Genomic DNA, 22,782 nt, shown 5'->3' with positions numbered 1-22,782 from the left:
CCTTTTCCCTTGTACGCCAAGAGGCACTAGCATTGTGATAACCCCAAACGCCTCCCTACCCCAGCATTTCTAAAATTCTTCCTCAAACCTGTTGAGAGCCCCTGCACCTTACATTCAACACTCACAGGATCCCGGGGTGAGGGTGGATATATCTTCTGCCAGCTTAAAGAGAGACCTAGGAAGGGAGCAAAGGGTCCCTCTTGGTGTTAAAGGTACTCACAGGCTGGGCAGGGTTCAGAGTCTTGTGACATTTGCCAGTAAGAATCGGTACCTCCAAGCCCAGTGCATGCATGTACCCAGTTATTTATCAAACACTTAGCGACAGCCAACATAGATCAATCAGACAGCACCAACTCTCCTCTTGAAAGGCAATGATCTTATAAGAGGTGGGCTGGGTTGAATGGCGCCGCCTCCCCCAATTCCTGTCCACCTGGAGCTTGTGAGTGTGATCTTATTTGGAAATCGGACCTTTGCAGATGTAATTTGTTAAATTGAAATGAAGTCTTACTGGGTTATCAGTGCGCTAATCCAATAACATGTCTTTATGAGAATGAGAAGACCATGTACAGACACAGAGACACAAACACACACGGAGGAAAGCCACGTACAGATGGAAGCAGAGATTGGAGTGAGTCTGCCACAAGCCAAGGATTGCTGGCAATCCCCAGAAACTGGGAGAGGCTGGGAAGGATCCTCCCCTGGAGCCTCTGGTTGGGATCATGGCCCTGCTGACCCCTGGATTTTGTACTTCCAGCCCCAGGAATGTGAGGGAAGAAATCACTGTTGTTTTGAGCCATCCAGTTTGTGTTAATTTGTTAGGACAGTCCTAGCAAAACTGTTCAGGGGCACACACGTGGATACTAACACCCACAGTACAGGCTTCTGAGTGCCTGCACAGAGTCTCATGGGCATAGTGAGAAGGCACCCCTGGCACAGGTTTCTAAATCCAGGAAATCTTCCTAGATGGAGGAGACCCCCAAACAAAAAAAATGCTCGTCATAATAGGCTCTGAGAAGGATGGGACCAGCCTGTGAATGGTTAGACAAGCTCTGGGACTGGGGCGGTCCTGGCTCAATACACTCTGACCTTCCCCAGGAGCCGAGCATGGAGGAGGGGCTCAGTGTGGTTTGGTGGCTCCCGGGTGGGGTCCTTTGGCCTTACAAACCTGGCTCCACATCCCAGCCCTGCCAGCCCCTGGCCGTGAGCACTCAGTCCAGCCCCCCAGCCTCTTTCAACCTCAGTTGTCCCCATAACATGGGCACAATAATGGTACCCACCTCACGGTTCAGGGAGGAGCCAGCAACTCGGTGCATGAAACACCTTAGGACAGATATCAACCTGTGTCATGGGAGGGCGGTAGCATTTTCCCGAGTAGACTGGGCCACGTCCTCACCAGGCCTCATAGGTGCGAAGTACATGGGGTATGTTTCACGGAGGGGCCTTCCCTGAAGGTACAAATATTGGAAACAAGGAGGGGAAGGCCGAAAGGTGGAGGTGTTACGGGAGGAATGCGTGACTGTTGCAGGACTCTGAGATTTCACCTGACATGGGGATCGTCCCAGAAATATCTGCTTGGAATGTTGTGACTCTTCCCAGGAGCCTGCCCAGCCTGGCGCAGAACGCAGCTCAGTGTGCGCTGGGTTCTCTTATGGAAGTCACTTGCTTGTAAAATGGCACACATTAGTTCTCTGTAGACCTTCCCCAGGAAACAGGGATTTCAGAAAAATGTCTGAGAAGGACTAGAAAAAGGCATTGGCCTTTTCTATACAGGATTGCAAATTTTCATCGCTGCAGCCCATTCATCCAGGACCGTCCGTGTTTTCTGGGCACTTAGTGCTAGCATCGTGCACCTGCAATACTCTGGTGTTTAAAAGTGAATCCAGGGTGGACACTATCCTATAAGGCAGATGGGGAAACTGAGGCCCAAGATAGCTATGCTACCGGGACAGCCAGGGCAGCTGATCACTACATATAATGAAATCTAAAATGTCTTTGCTTATCAGACTCTTTTGCTTTATGTCCCATGGAAATACCATGGCATGGAAAGGGGGCTTGCATATCAGTACAGTTAAAGTTGAATTCACTGCAGGAAGACTTGGCAGAGGAGTAGCCAGGCACACATAATCCCTGAGTTCCCACAGCTGCATGAGAGGTGTGCAGGGCTAGGCACCGCTGGATGGGGAGCGCCTAGGAAAGGGCTCAGGCAGAGGATCCTGCCCTGTAACGCTCTACCCATGGATAGGGGTGGAGGCCAAGGGATGGCTAATCCACTATGAGTGACCCTGTAGTGCAGGTGGCCTCTGGTGCCTGGCGTCTGGTAGCAGTCTGTTCTCCCTGGAGACAACTCGGTCCTGTGGAGCTAGCTCCTTGCTAATCTCTCGGAAGAGGGAGAAAGTGAATCTTCAAGGCCACCCATGTGTCTGTCCTCACCCGGCCCTTTAAACCCAATATCCACCAATCAATCAGGAGTTGCGTCTCAATCTCAGAGATGGTAAATTGTGAAATAATGTGTGTTTTAAAATCAGTGAGATACAGGGTTCACCGCATGTCTGGTAAGCACAGAGAGCCTGTCTCTAAATTAGTGTAAAGGCACCCACCCTGGCCAGTAGCCTCACTGGTCCAGGAGGGCACCTCCCATCTCTGCCACTCCTTGCTCTTCTGCCAGACCACATTGCTGCAACCTCATGGTGGATTTCTGGGCACACTCCCGGGCTGTGACTGAATCTCTCTCTCAGTGGGCTGCTAGTGGTGACAGTGAGTTTCAGGGTCTTAGTGGCAGGCGAGTGGGGACGGTAGAGGACAAGACCCTGTGGGAGGTGCTGGAGATTGGAGGCTGGTGATAGCAGGTGCACGGGGAATTGGGCCACAGCGAGAGGGAACGCTCAGTGCTGGTGGCTGCAGGTGTGGTCAGGTGATCACAGGTGGCTCTGGCAGCTTGGCAATCTCCTAGAAACCTCAGCTTCCTAGCCAGAGAAGTGTCAGACATCCTTGCTGTCATCAGTTCCGGAAGCTTAAGAGGTCCACAACTGCGCTTTTTCCAGTTTAGTTCACACCGAAATTCATTCATTCATCCTTTCATTCAGTCATGCATTCATTCACAAATAATTTGTGAGTGTCACGCATGCATTTACAGCAGCAAGAAAGCCGGCATGGTCCCGTTGTTACAAACTTTTCTTTCTGTCAGCCCCAGTGGGTGGTGGGCCCCGTGAGGTATAGGGGGCGAGAGGGAGTGGTGGTGTATACGCCCCAGCCTGGGACTCCGGGAGCTCCTGGCCTGTGGGGTGGATGATGGTATCCAGTTCCACATGGGCATTGTAGGAGGGGGCCAGAGCTTCCTTGAGGATCTGCCCTGTCCTGGCACAGCTGAGTGGTCACGTATCTCAGATACGTGCTGCTGTATCTGAGATGCAAATGATGGGGACTAGGAGGATGGTGGCCCTGGCAGAGGGAACCATGGACACAGGCACTGGGGTGAGAAGTAGAGAGTTCATACCCTTGCCCGAAGGTGGTCAGCTCCACCTGGCCCTGCGTGGCCCCACAGCCCCTTCCGCTGCCTTCCACCCGACAGAGAGGGCTGGACAGTTGCGAGCAGCCTGTGCTTGCTGAGGGCAACGTGTTTGCTCTTAGGGTAAAGTCAAGGCTTCTCATGGTGGACACAGGCCCTTCCTGGGCTGACCCATTTACCTTGACTCTCTCCTGCCACACTGGCCTGGTTTGAATCTAGGAAACACTTCAGGCAAATTCCCGCCTCAGTGCCTTTGCGCTGGCCACTCGCTATGCCTGGAATACACTTTCTGTTTCTTCTTGTTCCGTTAGAATGCAGCTCTGCTGCCACTTCCTCCAGGAAGCCTTCCCAGACCAGGCCACATGCCCACCCCATTTCTTTGTGCCACCTTGTCCTCTTCCAACAGTGTGCCTTCCTGGCAGGTTCTCATAGTTGAGTTTTCGCAACACTGAACTCTCAGAGTCCAAGACAGTGCTGGCTCTTGGTTGGCATTCAACAAGTATTTGATAGACAGATGAGTAAGACAATGAGTGAGAGAATAGGGGGCATTGAGGAAGCTTCAGGCCAGTGTTCCCAGCATGCACTCATGCCAACAGGTTCCAAATAACCCACGGATTGATCGGTGTCCTGTGTGTTGAAAGTGTTTGCAGAAATCAGAACAAGGCAGGAGCGAAACAAGGCCCTGTCTTTGTGTCTTTGTTTTTCCTTTCCTCCCTCCTTGAGGGTTTCTTGCTCACAGCCATGAGTGCTACAGACCCTGGGTAGGTGCCCACCATACCTGGGCCCCCAAAGCCCTCATTGAGCTGCTCCCCAGCTCAGCCATACACAGTGGAAGAAGGAGAATTACAAAGACCCAACTTTGTGTTCCTTGGCTCCTGTGGGTTTTAGTCAAACTCCTAGTGTTACTTCAAAGCAGATTTTTTTGGGAGGTGGTGAGGTGGGGTGGGTATATTTTATGCAGAGCCTGTTTCAAATCAGGGAGAGCACTTCCCCCTCCTTCCTCTCCCATGAAAGGCAGGGGGTCTAAGACATTTTAATAGCTTTCATATTCCTTGCTCCAAATATATTATTTCAGCACAATAGTTTCTTTGCAGGAGAATTGCTTAAATGATTCAAAATGGATTTAAAAATATATTTCAAGTTTTAATTTTATGCACAGCACATTAATGAGCGGAGTGCCTTAGAGACTGCCTGTCAGTTGAACATATTCACAATATTCTCGGCACAGATGTTATTCCATCTAAATCCTTTTAGGGGGAAGAAACCAGTAATTTTTTTCTTGGGGGATGTCAGAAAATATATTATTTTTGAAATTATATTTTGATCCCAGAATTCTGCACAAAATATCATTGTTAGGGTCTGGGTTTGTCAAGCAACTTGGACACCAAACTTTCAAAAAGTCGAGAAAGGAAAAGCAGCCCAGGACGTTTGATTTGTTTCTCACTGTTGTCTTCTCTGGATAAGGACTTTGCGCTGCAGCATGCAGGCTGGGACATGATGAAAAACTTTACTGAACGGTGCATTTGAAAGCTTCAACATCTTTTAAACAACGGCCAAGAGTTGGACAGAACTGGGTTGTATGCAAAGCATTTAGGAAGAGTGGCTCTCCTGTTTCGTTTTGTCTGCTGGAAGATGCAAACTCTCACAGTGAATACGGCATTTTCCCCTGTGCTTCCCAAATGATGAATCAGGCTCAGTCATTTTTGTGTATGTGTTGGCAGCATTCAGAGCTGGGAGCACTGAGTTCTTTTGTTCTTAAATATCCACACGGGAGAGGTGCTGATGCAGAGCCAAATATTTTCCTCCAGGGTGGGGCTGGCGGCGTATTGCCTTACTCTTGTACTGAGCAGTGATATGGGGTTGGAGTGGACAGGTGAGCTCCAAGTGTCCCAGTAAGCTGGGTGGCCATGGGTGGAAGGATTAATCTCTCTGAACACTTGTCTGTAGAGGCATGGATGACAGGATTTCGGGCACAGCACAGTGCCTGGTGCATGGTCAGAGTCCTGTGAACTTTCCCCCTTTTATCTGTGCCGTCCACTTTTTCCTCCCTCTGTCCTTCCTGAGAGCAGTTTCTCACCTACAGTCCTGTGCACGGTAGAACCCTCAAAGAGAAAGTTCCACCCCAGTTTGTCTGCAAGAAGCAGCCAGAGCTGATTCTTATTCAAACTGGCACCACATCCACAGCGTTCTAGCAAGAACTGCTGGGCTCCTAGCCAGGAAACTCTATAGAGCCCCCCACTGCCTCTCTGCTGGCTTACCTGAGGGTGGGGCTTCTGGAGTTTGAGGCTTTGTCCGCCCCTCTCACGGCCTCCCCTGGCCACCAGTTCAGAGACGTTGAGAGCAGAAGAGGTCCAAACGCCAGATGTACCCTCAGCCACTTTCTGTTTCAGATGCTGGCATGGCTTAGCTTTTGGTATACAAGAAAGAGACAATTTAAAAGACCCCTCCCTCCCTTTTAAAAAAGGCTTTATTTTTTTAAAGAGCAGTTTAAGTTCACAGTAAGATTGAGTAGAAGGCAAAATCTCTGTGCCTCCACACAGACACAGCCTCCCCCACCAGCAGCAGCCCCCACCTAGCTGTATTTGTTTGTTTGTTTTTATCTTTTGAGGACACTCACCCCCCCCCCCGGGTTGTATTTGTTTGTTTGTTTGTTTTTTTTTTTATCTTTCGAGCATCTTTTCTTTTTTGTGTCTCCTTAGTTTGCTCATAGAGTTGGAATCACACAGTACGTGTGCTTTTCAGACTGACTGCTTCCTCTTAGTAATGTGCCTTCAGTTTCCTCCATGTCTTTTCATATCTTGACAGCTCATTTCTTCCTTAGTCCTGAATAATATTCCAATGCCTGGAGGTATTACAGTTCATTCATTCACCAACTCAAGGACATCTTGGTTGATTCTAACTTTTGGCAATTATGATGAAAGCTGCTCTAAACAAATCCTCTGGGTAAGTGTCAAGGAGCACAATTGCTGTGTGGTATGGAAAGAATATGTGTAGCTTGGCAAGAAGCTGCGAAATTGTCTTCCAAAGTGGCTGCACCATTTTGCATTCCCACCAGCGGTGGTTGAGAGCTCCCAGGACTCCAATCCTCACCAGCATCTGACGGTGCCACCTCCCCCACTTTTTTTTTTTTTTTTTGAGAAGGAGTTTCGCTCTTGTCACCTAGGCTGGAGTGCAGTGGTGCAATCTTGGCTCACTGCAGCTTCTGCCTCCCGGGTTCAAGCAATTCTCTTGCCTCAGTCTCCTGAGTAGCTGAAATTACAGGTGCTTGCCACCATGCCAAGCTAATTTTTGTATTTTTAGTAGAGACGGGGTTTTGCCATGTTAGCCAGGCTGGTCTTGAACACCTGACCTCAAGTGATCTGTCCACCTTGGCCTCCCAAAGTGCTGGGATTATAGGCATGAACCTCTACATGCAGCCCCCTTTTTAATAATAAAATATTTTATTTTGAACATGATTGAAATGCATATTCAAAAATATAATCTTAGAGTTCATATGGAAGAAGAGATGCCCTCAAAATAGCTAGGAAATGTGAAAAATAAGAGTGATGAAGGATTTACCTATCCAGGTATTAGTACATACCTAAGCAAGTCAGTAATGGTGTCGTGACAGGCAAGTAGATTTAGCGAAGCAATTAGTGATACATAACTGCCCTTATAACTCAGAAGGTATACACAGAGAGAGGGAGGATGGACCCTTTGACAAACAGTAGAACATGAAAATGGAACCAATGGTCCGTAGATACAGAAATCAATTCTAGAAGAATTAACTACTCACAAGTAACACAATAATCATAATAGTATTGCAAGAAATGTGTGATACTGCAGATACAATCTAGGGGCCAGGGAGACTGGACACCCAGAAGCTATAAAGAAAAGATGGATTTTTAAAAATTTTATGAAGCTGAGAAGTTTTACCTGCCCAAGAGATCACAAAGCTAATAAACGAAAAGCATTCCAAGAAAAACATTTATAACTAAGTTGTCAGACAAAGGGTTAACTTCTATGCAATACAAAAATTCAAATAATCCAGATGTGTTTAAAGCAAAAAGTGGCTGTGTTTCCCCTGCCTCCAAGCCCCTTCCCTAGGGGAGATCACTTTTAATGCTTTGATGAATTTCCTTCTGGATGCTTTTTTTCTCCATCGTGCTGCAAAAGGAATGAATTTTAGTTTTCCTCCGAGCTGCGGCATTGGGAGAGTGGGAGAGCCAAGCTGACTTTTATTTTTATTGATTGCCCTTTTCCCCAAACCTGCCATTTGCATCTCACCTGCCATATCTGTGCTATTATTTACTTAATCCTTTCCTTTACATTTACACACTTTCGAAAACATCCAGTTATTTTAAAAAGGAAGTTTCGAGTCATGACCGTAAGTGAAAAAACAGTGCCATTCGACCGATGTGGAAGGCGGTGGTCATAAAAATAATGAAAGCTGATGCTATGAAATTCCAGTTTGATGCCGTAGCCGCTCAGGCTATTAAAAAGGGTGGCAGCAGCACTGGGGAAGCGCTGAAGACTGACTAGTCCCCCGTGGGGACTCTCTTGGGCCAAGCCAAGGACTAAAAAGGAATGGCTGTGTTGGCATGTGTATCCGTGGTTTGGATGCCACATGTACCTCCAAAATCACATTGTGACCCCCAGTTTGGGATGTGCCTTCCCTTCCAAGAACTGCTAATTTGATGGCTCTGCATAGGAGAAAAAAAGCAGTTTTTTTTTTTCCCCCCGAGATGGAGTCTTACTCTGTTACCCAGGCTGGAGTGCAGGGGCGTGATCGTAGCTCACTGCAACCTCCACCTCCCTGGCTCAAGTCATTTTCTTGTCTCAGTCTCCCAAGTAGCTGGGACTATAGGCATGAGCCACCATATTCAGCTAATTTAGAAATTTTCTTGCTGTGTTACCTAGGCTGGTCTCAAACTCCTGGGCTCAAGAAATCCTCCCTCCTCAGCCTCCCAGAGTGCTGGGATTACCGGCCTGAGCCACTGTGCCTGGCCAAAAGTAGGTCTTCTTGAAGTCAGCGCAGTTTAGAAGTCAGTCTTCAATCTTCCAAATACCACAATTTTTCTTTAAATAAACATGCCTTCAGAGGAGAACTCAAATGGAAGAAAAACATGCATAATCCTACCACTAAATTTTCCAAAACTCCCAATGCAGTTTTTTATGACTTGAACTTATCAATATAGTATTTTGAGATGCACTGAAATATTTAGAGAAATTTGGTTGTAACCAATGACAACTAAATACACTTGCCTATTTTTTTTTTTTTTTTTTTTTTTAATAAAGGAAGGAGTAATAATCTGGTGAAGTTTTCAGAGTGGTTGCCAATCACTGCTGGGAAAGATGTCGTTAGTTTCTGGCAAGTCAGAAAAAAGTAGGATGAAGAATCTGATCTTGAAATATCATTTTTTTTTCTTTTTCATCTTGCTGCTTTTCTTGCCGACGCTAAAAGATTTGTTTGCCTGACAAATTGATGTAGAAAGCAGCACACCTGTGACCCAAAGAGAAACTGGAAAATAGGTGTCCTCACCATGCATTCTGATATTTTAGCTTTAGTCTAAGTTTTAGAAATGATTTCAGTAAAACATGCCTCTTCTAGGTCATCCTGGGATTAGCTCAGGGTGGGGCCTTGGGAAACATAGGATTTGGTCTGTGAACAAAGGATTATTTTAGCCTGCGATTGACTGCAGTGGGGGAAGGGGGTCTGATTTCAAACAGAATATTTCAAAAGCCATCACTCACTCTTGGTCTTAGAGCTATGCTCTGATTGGCTGTATTCCAAAGAACTCCACAAAGAGAAGGTGAGATTTCAAAGTATTATTTCTTTGTTGCATTCTTCCCTCCCTGTAATTGCATGTTTCTGTGTGTTATCATGTGTCTCATGTCTGTCTGCCCAGCTGCCCTCCATACGGGCAGGGGCCCTTTGCTGGCCCACAGTGCCTCACTCTGCCTGGCACACACAGCAGAACGAAAGAAAAATGGAAACGAAGTTTTCAAGGTATAAATATATAAAAGAAACGAGTTGTGTTCTGAGTGATTAGCTGGCTGATTGCAGACGGTGTGTCGGCCTTCGTGTGGTCTCCTGAGGACAGTTCAGCATCTAAAAATCTCCCAGCATTGCCAAAACCAAGTGCCCTGATTAGGTTAATTCAACGAAGGCAAAGAAGGGAGAAAAGACGGCTGCAGTTTTTTCGCAAAGGAATTAAGGGGGACGGAAACAAGAAAACAATTCGCTAGGGGAATAAAACTGCAAACCCATCTGAATGAGATTCTCATTTTCTCATACCAGCTTCCCCTCGAGAAGTCAAGTTCAAAGCCATCCGCAAAATGATCACTCAGCATCCACCAGACAGACTGGTGGGGGCTGGTGCAGGGAGGAGGAAGGGGGAGCGGAGAGCAGCAGCACCCACTCACTGGCTCTCTGACTCTCCGCATCAACAGGTCCGGAAGGATTTGGTTGCCTGGCACAGAGCCTTACAGGGAGAAAGTTTGAAAGGCCTGTGGAAACATTTAGAAGCTCTTCTAAGATGGAATTTTAAAAATTACTTATTTTGATAAAATATGGCATTTTACAGTTTCATTTTGAACATACTCGCAATAAATAAAAACAAAGAAAAAAGGGAGAGAAACATGATAAGGAATTCGTATTCTCAGTGGAAGTGGGCTGAGACGCACGCCCTTCCCTGCTTCAGTGAGGCCTGGGTGGCCATCAGGGGCCTGTGGACATTGTTCATTCTGCATAAAGTCTAAAAACAAAAGCAAAACACTTGTGCTTTGAACCAGAAGGCAGCTCCTGTTTCTTTCTGTGCTGCTCCCCACTCCTGCTTCCTCCACCTGAGTGTCATCTGCGGCTTAGCAGTGGTGCATCCTGAGTTGTCCTTTCATTCTTCTGAACCTCAGTGTGTTCAGCTGCGAAATGGGGATGGTGAGAGTCCTGGCTTGCAGCCCAAGGACTGCTACAGAACGGAATATGGAGAGGTTTGCGAAGCCCTCACTCAGAGAGCCATGCGCCAGCCACTTCTTAGCTGGGATTACAGCTCCTGCAGCCTGTCACTTCTGGTAACTGATTGTGGCATTGACCCCAAGAAGAAAACTTATGGAGGGGGAGGGAACACAAAGGAGACACAACCCAAAGCAGAAATGTGAAAATCCTCTTCAGTTTTCTGTTGCAATTAATAACACAATAGCTCATACTTAGTCTCTGCCTCAAACTACAAAGCACTGTAACCCATTATCTCGGGAACGTGTGTGTGCACGTGCACAGTCATTCCCACTTTATACACCAAGACACTCAGGCTCAGAGAGGTCAACTTATTTGCCTGAGGACCCACAGCTCAGCTGCTTGAACTGTAGCCTAGATGCCAGCTTTCCTGACTCCTTACTCCCACCGACCCCAGAACACCCCTGACAAGGGTGGCAGTCTCATTTCATGAAGACAGGAGCTCAGAGGGAGATTAGTTTGCTTTAAAGGAAAAAAAAGAAGCTGACAGTTTGGGGTACTGGCATTTTGGCTGCAGATTTATATACGTGGCACAAGCCCTCAGGGAATCGGCTTAGAAATCCAAGACGCATTTGTCAGTTATCTCCAAAGGGAGAGGAGAAAGACTTCAGTCCCTGCCCTAGTGGTGCTGTGTGTTGTAGGAAAGGAAAGATATGGTCATGGAGGCAACAGGGGAGCAGGGGACAGGGTGGGGAGGTGCCAAGACCGGCTGTTCTGAGACGGAGGCCACATGGTGAGCGTGAGTGGGACCACAGGGAGGCCAGGCTGTCAGCAGCTGGTGGCACAGGCCTGAACTGGGCCAGAGGAGAGTGCTGGAGAGGGCGGCAGAGGGCCAGGCAGGCTCCCAGCCAGAAGTGGGGCCTCTGTGTGGGCGGCAGCTCCCCCTCCCTTCCTTGTGGTTGGCTGCTGAAATTCCATGGCAACCTTCTAAGCCTGCACACGATTCCCTGTGGGTGCAGCAGAAAACCTTAAGGAACTTTGGCTCAACGAGATCCTTATTCCCAGCTCAGAAGTCAAAACTTGAGTTTTGAGAGGGACTGGGAGGAAGAGCTGCAGTTTTAGACTCACTTGTCCTTACCCTGAATTTCTTTCCAGGCTTGGCAGGTGGAGGCCAATGGGGTGACTTGACCTGATATTGTGTGGGATCAGCCTGCCCATCAACCATGCTCCCACAGCCCTGAGGTTGGAGCTCTGGAGAGAAGCAATTTTGACAAATGGGCTGAAGGAGTGAAATCTGTTTTGGATGGAATCCATGACTTTTTATTCCCACCGATTAAACGGGAAACAAACATTTCCAGTGAGTTCCAATCCTCAGCTGAATGTGGCTGCACCGTCCATGTATGGGGACATCGGTCTCAAGCCATTCAGCTGGGACACTGGGGGGCACCGGGAGGCACCCCACACCTCAGTGTTCCAGTTACTAAACATGATACTGGATTTCAAGGCTGTGGATCTGGCTCGGCTTTCTGTGTCCAGAGTGGCCTGGCATGGATCTGGTTTGGGCAGGCCTAGGCGCTGACAGCACCTGATTCGGGGTGCAGCTGCTGGAGATGTGTGCGGCGGGGAAGGAGGGACACACACGGAAGAGGGGTGCACGTGCTGAAGGGCGGTGAGTGGAGGCTGAAGCCCGGCGGGCTGCGGATGCTGCTGCAGTGGGGCGGCCTGATGAAGTGGGCACTCTGAAGTGTGTCCACCTGCCATGACCTGCTAAAGCACAGTGGACTCACTGCCTGGGTGGACACCTTGAAGGACTGCTGTTCTGAGGGCACCTTGGCCTGACTAGATGATGACAGCTCCCACCCTGGGGGCCCCTGAGGACCTGTGGCCCTCCCGATAAGGACGCTTGGCTGGTTATTTTCATGAAGTGTGGGGAGGGGCACTGCTCCTCTTACTGGGCTCAAGGTGGTTGGGAAGGGTTTCCCCAAATATTCTGCCTGAAATGCCCCAGCCAGATGTGACACCTGCCTCTCTAACTCTTCCTACTTCCATTCCTTGCTCCTACCGCATATGTAACTAGAGTATAGGGTGGCATAAACAAAGTCTTACTAGAGGATGGACACCTTTGAGATGGCAACTATATCTTCTCTATAAGCCTACACCCTTCTGTGTAGAGTTTATTCCACACATCTATCCACCCACCCCCCCACCTACCCAACCGTCTATCCATCTGTACATTCATGCTTTCATCTGTCTGTCGTGAATCCATTCATCCATCCAACAAATGTAAATTAAGCACCTATCATATGCCAAGCATGGGGCTTGGTACTGGGAGTGAGAGAAGATAAGTGGACCCTGCTGGAACCCCAGTGCCTGGTACACAGTAGATGCTCAGATATGCTCATTGAATAAACGCATGACAAAATCCCCATCCTCATGCTACGGCTCACAACGAATTGGAAAAAGGAGGGCTTTGGAACTTTGGGAGCAGTCACTTGTCCAGATCACATGGGCTGCCCGTGGGGGCCCCATTTTTGGTGTACCCAACAGGAAAGAGGAGACTGCACCTCTAAGGCCATGGCCAAGTTTGGTGAAACAACAAAGCCAGCAATAAGGCACTTCTCTCCCCACCCATCCAGCTGCCAGAGCGTTGCTGAGATTCGAGGGTTTAGGATAATGAATTTCATCCCCACTGTGCTAGTGACAGACAGAGGTGGAGATCTCAGGAAAGCACATGTGAGGCTGAGAGTGGAGGTGGGCAGATTTCCAGGGGTAGATGAGACGAAACGGAGGTCTGTGAGAGGGGCCGCCCCTGAGGGAAGTGAATAACATCGTTGGCAGGGATTAGCTAACCACAGCAAGCTGGGAGGAAGAGGGAGTGGGAAGGCCTTCTGCCTGCGGACAGAGCTCCCATCTTCCACCTGCGGCAAGCCCAATTACATTGTCTTCAGAGCCAGGAAAAAAGCTGGAATGTTTCCCTAATGAAAATGTTTTTGCTGTATTCATGCATGACTTGAATATGAACAGGCACATGTCCCTGGCCTTGTGTGTGTGTGTGTGTGTGTGTACATGAGTGTGTGTATGTGGAGACAGTGTGGCAGGCCGGGCATGGTGGCTCACACCTGTAATCCCAGCAGGGAGGCCAAGGCGGGTGGATCACCTGACATCAGGAGTTCGAGACCAGCCTGGCCAATATGCCAACACCCCATCTCTAGTAAAAGTAAAAAATTAGCCGGTGTCATGGCAGGTGCCTGTAATCCCAGATACTCAGGAGAGTCTCTTGAACCTGGGAGGCAGAGATTGCAGAGCCAAGGTCACGCCAGTAAACTCCAGCCTGGAAGAGAGAGCAAGACTCTGTCTCAAAAAAAAAAAACAAAAATAGTGTGGCAGTACACGTGCAGTGAAACATCTGCATATGTGAACACAGTGGCTTGGATGTATGTGCAGAGGTCTGAGCATGCCATGTATACCTGTTTGACAATGACTGTGTGAGGTGCATCTTAGGAGACAGTGTGGGGGTATCTCTGAGAGCTTAAATGCCAGACAGAGTTTAAACTCAGCTCTAGCAGTTATCAGCTGTGGGATCTTGGCATATGACTTAACCACTCTGTATTAATTTTCCCCTCTGCAAAGTAGGGCTGGTAGTAACCCCGACCCTGCTTCTCCTATAATCTCAGCTGGGCCTGCTATGAATTCTGTGAACATTGTGACTCACCTTACCATCTTAGCATGTAACCTCAATGTGTCTCATATAGCTTTAACTAATGTCTCTCTCCTGGGGATTCTTAGACACTGCAAATATGGGTGGAAACCTACCCATCAAGCACACATGTGCAGCTTGAACATGCAGGAGAGTAAACACCCTAGGCGAAACCTCCAGCAATGGGGGATGGGAGCTGATGGATAAAAAATTCTCTAGGTAGATCTTTGGGTAGACACATCCCAGAGATGTTCTCTTTTAGCGCTTTAAAGCACTTCCATTGTTTTCTAGCCTCCATTGTTTCCAGATGATGTCAGTGTCATTCCTAGCCTTCTTTCCCTAAACCCCAGGTCTCTGTTTTCTTCTGATTACTTTCAAGATGTTTCTGTCTTTTATTTTCAAAAGTTTAACCGCAGTATGACTAGGTGAAGATTTTCTTGTGTTCATCTTGTTTGGGATTTGCAGAGCCTCTTGGATCTATAAGTCTGTATTTTCTATCAGCTTTGGAAGGTTTTAACCATTATTTATTCAAATACGTTTGCTGTTCCCGCTTCATTCTTTTCTCCTTCTGGGACACAGGTACGCATATGTTAGATTGTGTGTTCTTGTGCCACAGATTGGAGGCTCTGATTTTTTCTTCAACCCCTTTTATCTCTTTTCTTCAGATTAGATAATTTTTTAATTAATCTATCTTCACGTTTACCAGCTCTTCTGTCACATTGGATGTGGTGTTAAATACCCAGAAATTTTTAATTTGAGTTATTGCAGTTTTATTTTCTAGAATTTCTGTTTGGTTCTTTTTTATAGTTTACATTTTTCTCTTGAGATTCCCTGTTTGGTTTGTCATTAAGACCATATTTTATTTTTATTCCTTTAACATATTTATAAAGGTTGCTTTAAAGTATTGTCTGCTAAGTCCAAAATCTAGACTAACTTGTTTCAGTTTCTATTGACAGATTATTATTATTTTTTTTTTTTGCTTTATGGGTTACATTTTTCTCTTTCTTTGTGGTTCCAGTGGTTTCTGGTTGAATCTTAGAGACTGTGGGAACAATAGTGTAGAGACTCTGGATTCTGTTATCTTCTTCTGAAGAGTGTTCATCCTTGTTTTAACAGGCAATCTTGAGCTTTTCATAAGTTTGGTTTTATGCTTTGCTGGTGTGAGTCTCTGCAAAGCCTAAGGTGTTTCTCAAGCCTCTCTAATTTAGTAAAACTTTACCTTGAAACACTGCCGATCCCCTGCAGATTTTTGTCAGAGCTTGATTTTGGGCTCTGTTAGGCAGGTTTTCAAATAGGTCCTACTCTATGGTGTGGTTCTTACTCTTAAGAATAACACGATCTCTAAGCTGGATGCCAGGTGTGTTAATGAGATGTTAGTAAGGTTTCTTTACTTTGGTGAGGGCCAGAACTACGTCTCCAGTACTGTTCAACTTCTAATAGATCTCTACCACACAACAGCTACTACCTGGTCGACCTCAGAAGGCCCACTGCCTATCCCTCAACTAAGGAGAGATAACCACATGTACTGGGGCCTCTGTCTGCACAGCTTTCATATTTCGGACGCCCAGATCCATAGGTTGTAGCTGCTTCAGTTGCCTTGAACTCTGTTTTCAGCTCTGTCCCATAGCCAATGACTGACTGATGTATGACTATAAACAGCTAGCTCCCTTACCTAGAGACAGAACAAACTCTGGCTTTGTCTATGCTCCAGAGCTCCATGAGGGTCTGGGCTGTGCTGGGATTTCACTTGGAATCACTCCTCAGCATGGCTCCCCCACTTTTCTCTTTTGCTGCCATTGCTCCTGGTAATCCTGGCAGCACAGCTTCAGCAAATCACTTAACCTTGACTCTTCAACTGAAAGCTCTGGAACTTGCTTCAGAGCCTTTGCATGTATTATTCTCTCTTCCTAGAATGTTCTACCCTCCGCTTGCCCAGATATTCTCACATCTGGCTCCGTCTTATGCAGAGCTCTGCTCAAATATCACCTCCCTATGGAGGCCTTCTCTGACCACCTCGTCAGAGCAGCCTACTTCTCTCATCCCTGATTGCTTTTTGGCACAGCACTTTATTTATTACCTTACCACACTTCCATGCAAAAATTGTATCATTTAATTGCTTTTTTTATATGTTTACTTGTTTATTTTTTCTCCACCCATCCCAATCCCAGGCCAGATGCTCCATGAAAGCATTTTTTCATTTAATAAATGTTTATTGGGCACCCATGAGGAACTAGGAGCCACTGGACACTGAGGATAGAGCAGTAAAATGCAACAACCACGTCACTGCCCTCTGAAAACTTTTATTCTAACTGGGGAGCAGCAGAAGATGAATTAAAAAGCCCTTAAAGATAATTACATATGGTGGCTGCAGCTCCAGACATCGTTATGAATGAAAGGAGAATGGGGTTAGTAAAAAAGTGTACTTCTCAAGAAAGAGGGGTAGATAAGGATTCTTTTTATCAGGGAAGGAAAAATTGTTTTGGAAGCTCCTACTGGAATTTTCTTCAGGTATTATTGGTCAGTACTGTATCACATAATCACTTCTGGGTGCAAAGGAGGCTGAGATGGTATTTGCTAAGTAGAAGTAGGATAGCCAAGGATGATTAGTTTAGATCAATCAAGATTTATCCCTAAGAGGTGGGCCCAGGAACAGCAGGGCTGGGGGCAATCAGCAATGCCTGCCATACCCAGAGAGTCTCTTCTCCCAGATTTCCTCTTCTCCTAGAGCCCTAACCTCCCATACATGTCCAGAACTTTACAGTTTGGATAGAGCTTGATATACATCAGTTCACTTAGTGTTCATGTTAAGCCGTAAGCTGATATAAGTTAACACTAATTCATGAGCCCTTACTGTGTCCCAGGCACAATGTAGCCTCTTTACAAATGTTTGGAGGACAGTTCTCTGGGCAGCCTTGAACCTATCCGGTCCCCCTCTCCACCACCACCCTTTCTCACTTGTGGTTATCAAGAATAACTGTAGAATGGGCTGGGAATGCAACATCCTGAGATAGGGCGGTTTGTGCTGGAGCAACCCAGGCTCTGTTCTAGTCTCCCTCTACCCCATACAAAATAACGTGTCCTTCAGTGCATTAGCCAGTGACTCATGTGTCCCTGGGGTTAAAGCCCAGGGTGGGCTGCTTTTGAGGGTGCCTCAGTCCTGGTGCAAGTGGGGCAGATGCAGCTGAGACTCCATCCACCCTGGGAAGCATTTCCGAGCCTTGGTGAACCAGCTGGCTATGAATCCCAGGCTTCTGTTGTCCCTTGCTGCTTCTCTGTCATCTTGCTTCATGGAGCTTGTTGCATCTAAGTGTGTTCTGTCTTACTGGCCTCAGATAGATTGGCAAGAAGTGCATGGGAAGCCTGCCTTGCAGTGTTCAATTGTCATGACAGTCTTGTGGAATGGGGACAATAATCACTCCAGTTTTACAATGGAGAGAAACAGGACACAGTGAGATGAAGTGAGCTATCCAAGGGTGCCCAGGTGGTAGGTGGAATAGAAATTTAAACCCTGGACTGGAGATCTTCAGAGGTCTTCCTCCTTCAACTCTCTTCCAGGAAACACTGCTTGGAGGAATAGTGGATAGAGCTCGATCCTGACTCTGCCAGGTGTGTGAACCTGGGCAAGTCACTTCACCACTCCAAAGCTTCAGTTTTTCTCAGCTGTAGAATGAGAATCAGAATAGAGTTCACCAGAGGGGTTGCTGTGCAAGCAAAGACAAACCAGCATGTCAAAGAACTAGGGAGCCAGTGCACCCTGGGCCTTTTTGCCATCCTCTGTCTCTGAACTCATACTGCACTTATGTTAAATGGTGTCATGGTGGATACCCTCAGCAGAGTGCTCTGGTAATCATATTATCATGGCTGGCAACTTCTGTGTTCCAGGTGGCTGACTTCATGTCTTATGAGTGGGTAGTGGGTATTATGAATAGTTCAGTTTCATGGAGGGGGAAATTGAGGACTAGGGAGATGGTGGTTTGCTCAAGCTCACACAGCTAACAGGATTTGAGCCCAAGTCTGATTCCGTGATAGGATTATTGGTTGCCTCTTTTGGCCAGACAGCTGGAGACCACAACTCAGGCTATTTAGCAGTGGTCAGAATGGAACCCTTTAGGGGCCAGGGAGAAGCTGAGCAATTAGGATCCTTTCCTAACTTGACATCTGTTCTTTCTGAGACAGTGAATCTCCTGGCTCCTCAGTCATCACCAAGGTGTGTGCTGCATTGTAAAGGCACCAGTATAGTGCCCTGGAGCAGCATGTGTTATCAAGGGAAGAATCATGAGTATATCATGTGATGATATATTTGGAGAAAGTATATAGAAAGCTTGGAGAAAGAAAATAGAAAGGTCATGGTAAAATGTACCAATATGCCATGCAAGGCACAATAAATACATGTACAAGGTTTCCTCGACACTCTCACTGCTCAAATGAAGAGTCTCAGTCTTGAGCAGACCATGAGATGAAATCCCATATCCCTGGAGATACTAGGTTCCTGAAAATGCTCAGAAGGTCAAAGCAGCTGCATATCCACAGATTCTGCTGGCCTGTTAGCGGAGAGTAACCTGTGTATTAGAACTTGACAGAAGACATAGAAGCAAGACATGCTGGGTTGCTAGGGAGAGGAATGACTTGGATTTGGCATTCTGTATACATGTATCTGTGTGTGTGCATGTAATTAATGCCACATGTGTGGCAGGGATACTTCTATTCAAAGGCATCACAGATAAAAGATGTTTGTATCAGTTAGCTACTGTTGTATAGCAAACGATCCCATAGCTTAGACGGTTAAATCAGCAACCATTTATTTGGCTCACAATTTTATGACTTGGCACCTTGGCCTGGCACCTTTAGTGGGCAGTTCTTCTAGTCTTGGTTGATCTTAATTTTGTGTCTTCTTCTGGGGAGTTGCAAGCTGTCAGCTGGAATGATGGAGATCGTGGAGGCAATTATCTCTCATCCTTACCTGTGCTAGCCTGAGCTTACCTTCTTGGCAATGGTAGGCTCTTAGGGAGGGAAAGAATCAAGGCCAATTGAGGCCTATGCTTGGAGTGGGTTCAAGGTCACCTCTGCTAGATTCTACTGTCCAAAGCAAGTCACAGACCAGCTCAGATCCAAGAGGCAAGAAAATAGAATGTACCACTTGAGAGAAACTCCAAAGTCACATTGCAAAGTGGTGTGGACATAGAGAGGGGTGGAGAAATAGAGTCAAATAGAGTCAATGAAAAAAATCTACCACTGTATTCTTGAGGTTTGTAAAAAATGAGCTTTATTTAGAACAGTTTTGGATTTACTGAAAAATTTCAAAGATCCTATAGAGTTTCCATCTACCCAGTTTCTCCTATTATAACATCTTATATTTGTAAGAAACATTTTTAAAAATTAATAAACCAATATTGTTGCTTTATTATTAACTAACATCCATAGTTGATCCAGGTGTCCTTAGTTTTTACCCAGCGTCCCTTTTCTGTTCCAGGATGTCATCCAGGATACCACATTATGCTCAGTGGTCATGTCTCCTTAGGCTGGTCTGGGCTGTGACAGTTTCTCAGGTTTGTCTTGCTTTTGATGACCTTGATGGTTTCAAGGAGGACTGATCAGGTGTTCTCTAGTAGGTCCCACTCTTGGAATTTATCTCATTTTTATTTTTATTTTTTTACAATTAGACTGGAGTAAGGTATTTTAGGAGGAAGGTCACAGAGTTGGAGTGGCAATCTCATTCATCATATCAAAGCTACATTCTGTCACCACAACTTCTCACTGTTGGTGTTGGCCTTGATCGCTTAGCTGCGGTCATGTTTGTCAGGCTTCTTTGCTATAAAGCTACATCCCCCACCTTTCACTTTTTGAGGGAAAATTGCCATGCATGTCCCACAAGGAGCCTCCTCTCCTTGAGAGTGAAGGAATAAGTTTTGAGATCTACTGCACAGCAGAATGACTATAGTCAATAATAATATATATCTTATAATAACTTAGGGAGTAAACTTCAAATGTCTTACCTTTAAAGTGATAGATAAATGAGATGATGAATATGTTAATTAGCTTGATTTAATTACTCCACATTGTATCATATAAATGTATACAACTATAATTTGTCAATTAAAAATAAAATAAAGATGAAAAGATTAGAAGAATTTTTTTAAATAGCACCAAAAAAGTGGAATACTTAGGTATAAATCAAGTAAAATATCTACAGGTCTTGTATGTGGGTAAATACCTAGGAGCGTGACTGCTGAATAATATGGCAAGACGGTGTTTAACTTTATGAGAAACTGCCAAATTATTTTCCAAAATGGTTGTACCATTATACGTTCCCATGAGCAATGTGTGAGACTACTATTGCTCCCTGTCCTCAGCAACATTTAATATTATCAGTATTTTTTGGATGTTTGCTGTTCTAATAGGTGCATAGGGGTATCTTACTGCTGTTTTTATTTGCAATTCTTTGTTGACATGCAATGTTGAGCAACTTTTCATATACTTTTTTACCATCTGTATATCTTTGTTGATGAGATATCTTTGCTGATTTTTTGCCCATCTTTTGCTTATTTGGTTTGTCTCCTTATTGTTTCAAGAATTCTATGTTTTGAATACAAGTACTTTATCAGGTAAGTGTTTTATAGTATTTTCCCACAGTCTGTGGTTTGCCTTTGATTCTTTTAACAATGTTTTTCCCTGAGCAGAAGTTTTGAATTTTAAGAGTCTAATTTCTTATTATTTTTCTTTCATGAATTATGCTTTTGGTGTTTTATCTAAAATCTTATTGCTAAACCCAAGGTCATTTAGATTTTCTTCCTTGTTATCTTCTAGAAGTTTTATGGTGGTGCATTTTATACTTGGGTTTGTGATTCATTTTGAGTTAATTTTTGTGGAGGATGTAAGGTTTGTGTCTAGATTTTTTTTTTTTTTTTTTTTTTTTTTTTTGCATATGGATGTCCAATTGTTCCAGTACCATTTGTTGAAGAGACTATACTTTCTCCTTAGAATTTCCTTTGTTTCTTTGCTGAAGATCAGTTGACTATATTTGTGTGATTCTATTTCTAGTCCCTCTATTCTGTTCGAATGAGTTATGTCCCTCTTCTTTTGCCAATCGCATGCTGTCTTGATTACTGTAGCTTTAAGTCTTGAAGTCTGCTCTTCTTCTTTAGTGTCATGTTGGCTATTTTGAATCTTTTGTGCTTCTACATAAACGTTAGAGACAGTTTGTTGATATTCAGAAAATAGCTTCCTGATTTTTAAGTTAGTGTCACAATGAATCTGCAGAAAAAAATTCAGAAGAATCGAATCTTAACAATATTGAGTCTTTCAATCCATGAACATGGACTATCTCTGTCCATTTACTTAGGTCTTTGATTTTTAGTCCCACATACAAGACCTGTAGATATTTTACTTGATTTATACCTAAGTATTCCACTTTTTTGGTGCTATTTAAAAAAATTCTTCTAATCTTTTCATCTTTATTTTATTTTTAATTGACAAATTATAGTTGTATACATTTATATGATACAATGTGGAGTAATTAAATCAAGCTAATTAACATATTCATCATCTCATTTATCTATCACTTTTAAGGTAAGACATTTGAAGTTTACTCCCTAAGTTATTATAAGATGTACATTATTATTGACTATAGTCATTCTGCTGTGCAGAAGATCTCAAAACTTATTCTTCCTGTCTAGCTGAAACTTTGTATCCTTTGATTAACAAATCTCCATTCCCTCCTTCCTCACCTCCCAGACTCTGGTAGCCATCATTCTACTCTCTACACTAGTTTAACCTTTTAAAGATATTTTGATGCTCTGTAGAGGGTACTGTGTTTTTAATTTCCAAAGTCCAATTCTTCATTGTTGGCATATAGGAAAACAACTTTTATACATTTCACCATGTTGGCCAGAATGATCTTGATCTCCTGACCTTGTGATCCACATGCCTCAGCCTCCCAAAGTGTTGGGATTACAGGTGTGGGCCACTGCCCCCAGCCACATTATTGTATTTTCTACATAATCATGTCATCCATGAACAAAGACAGTTTTGTTTCTTACCTCCCAATCAGTATATGCTTTGTTCCCTTTTCTTGTCTTACTGCACTAGCTAGGAATTCTGGTACAAAGATGAATAAGAGTGGTGAGAGGGGACATCTTAGTGGTGAGAGAGGACATTCTCAATCTTAGAGGAAAAGCATCTGTTTCTCTTCACTAAGTATAATATTAGGTGTAGGTTTTTGTAAATGATCTCCTCCTCCTCCTTCCCTCCCCTCCTCCTCCTCCTCTTCCTCCTCCGCCTTCTTCCTCTTTCTCTTCTTCTTCTTCCTTCTTTCTCCTTCCTCCTCCTCCTCCTCCTTCTTCCTCCTCCTCCTCCTCCCCTTCTTCTTCTTTTTCTTCTTCTTCTTCCCCCCTCCCCTTTTTCTCCTTCTTCGTCTTCTTGTTTTTGAGATAGGGTCTTGCTCTATTGCCCAGCCTGGAGTACAGTGGCACAATCATAGCTCACTGTAACCTCAAGCTTCTGGGCACAAATTACCCTCCTTCCTCAGTCTCCTGAGTAGCTAGGACGACAGGCCTGTGCCACCACACTCAGCTTATTGTTTTTTTACTTTTTGTAGAAATGGGGTCTTGTTGGTCAAGGTGGTCTTGAACTCCTTGCCTCAAGGAATCCTCT

The 22,782-nt window shown here is 45.2% G+C and overlaps 1 long non-coding RNA gene across 2 annotated transcripts in view; it reads left to right on the top strand.

Annotated features, from left to right (window-relative positions):
- Window positions 1-22,381, top strand: part of LOC141585715 (uncharacterized) — a 59,861-nt gene extending 37,480 nt beyond the window's left edge. For both annotated transcript variants that reach the window (XR_012519379.1, XR_012519380.1), the window contains exon 3: window positions 11,592-22,381. This is a non-coding gene — a long non-coding RNA (uncharacterized LOC141585715). The remainder of the gene's footprint in view (window positions 1-11,591) is intronic.
- Window positions 22,382-22,782: the final 401 nt, after the last annotated feature.

Source organism: Saimiri boliviensis, chromosome 9, assembly GCF_048565385.1.
Source record: "Saimiri boliviensis isolate mSaiBol1 chromosome 9, mSaiBol1.pri, whole genome shotgun sequence".
Classification (NCBI taxonomy): Eukaryota; Metazoa; Chordata; class Mammalia; order Primates; family Cebidae; genus Saimiri; species Saimiri boliviensis.
Note: the sequence above shows the minus strand (reverse complement) of the source record. Positions and strands in the feature narration are given on the sequence as shown.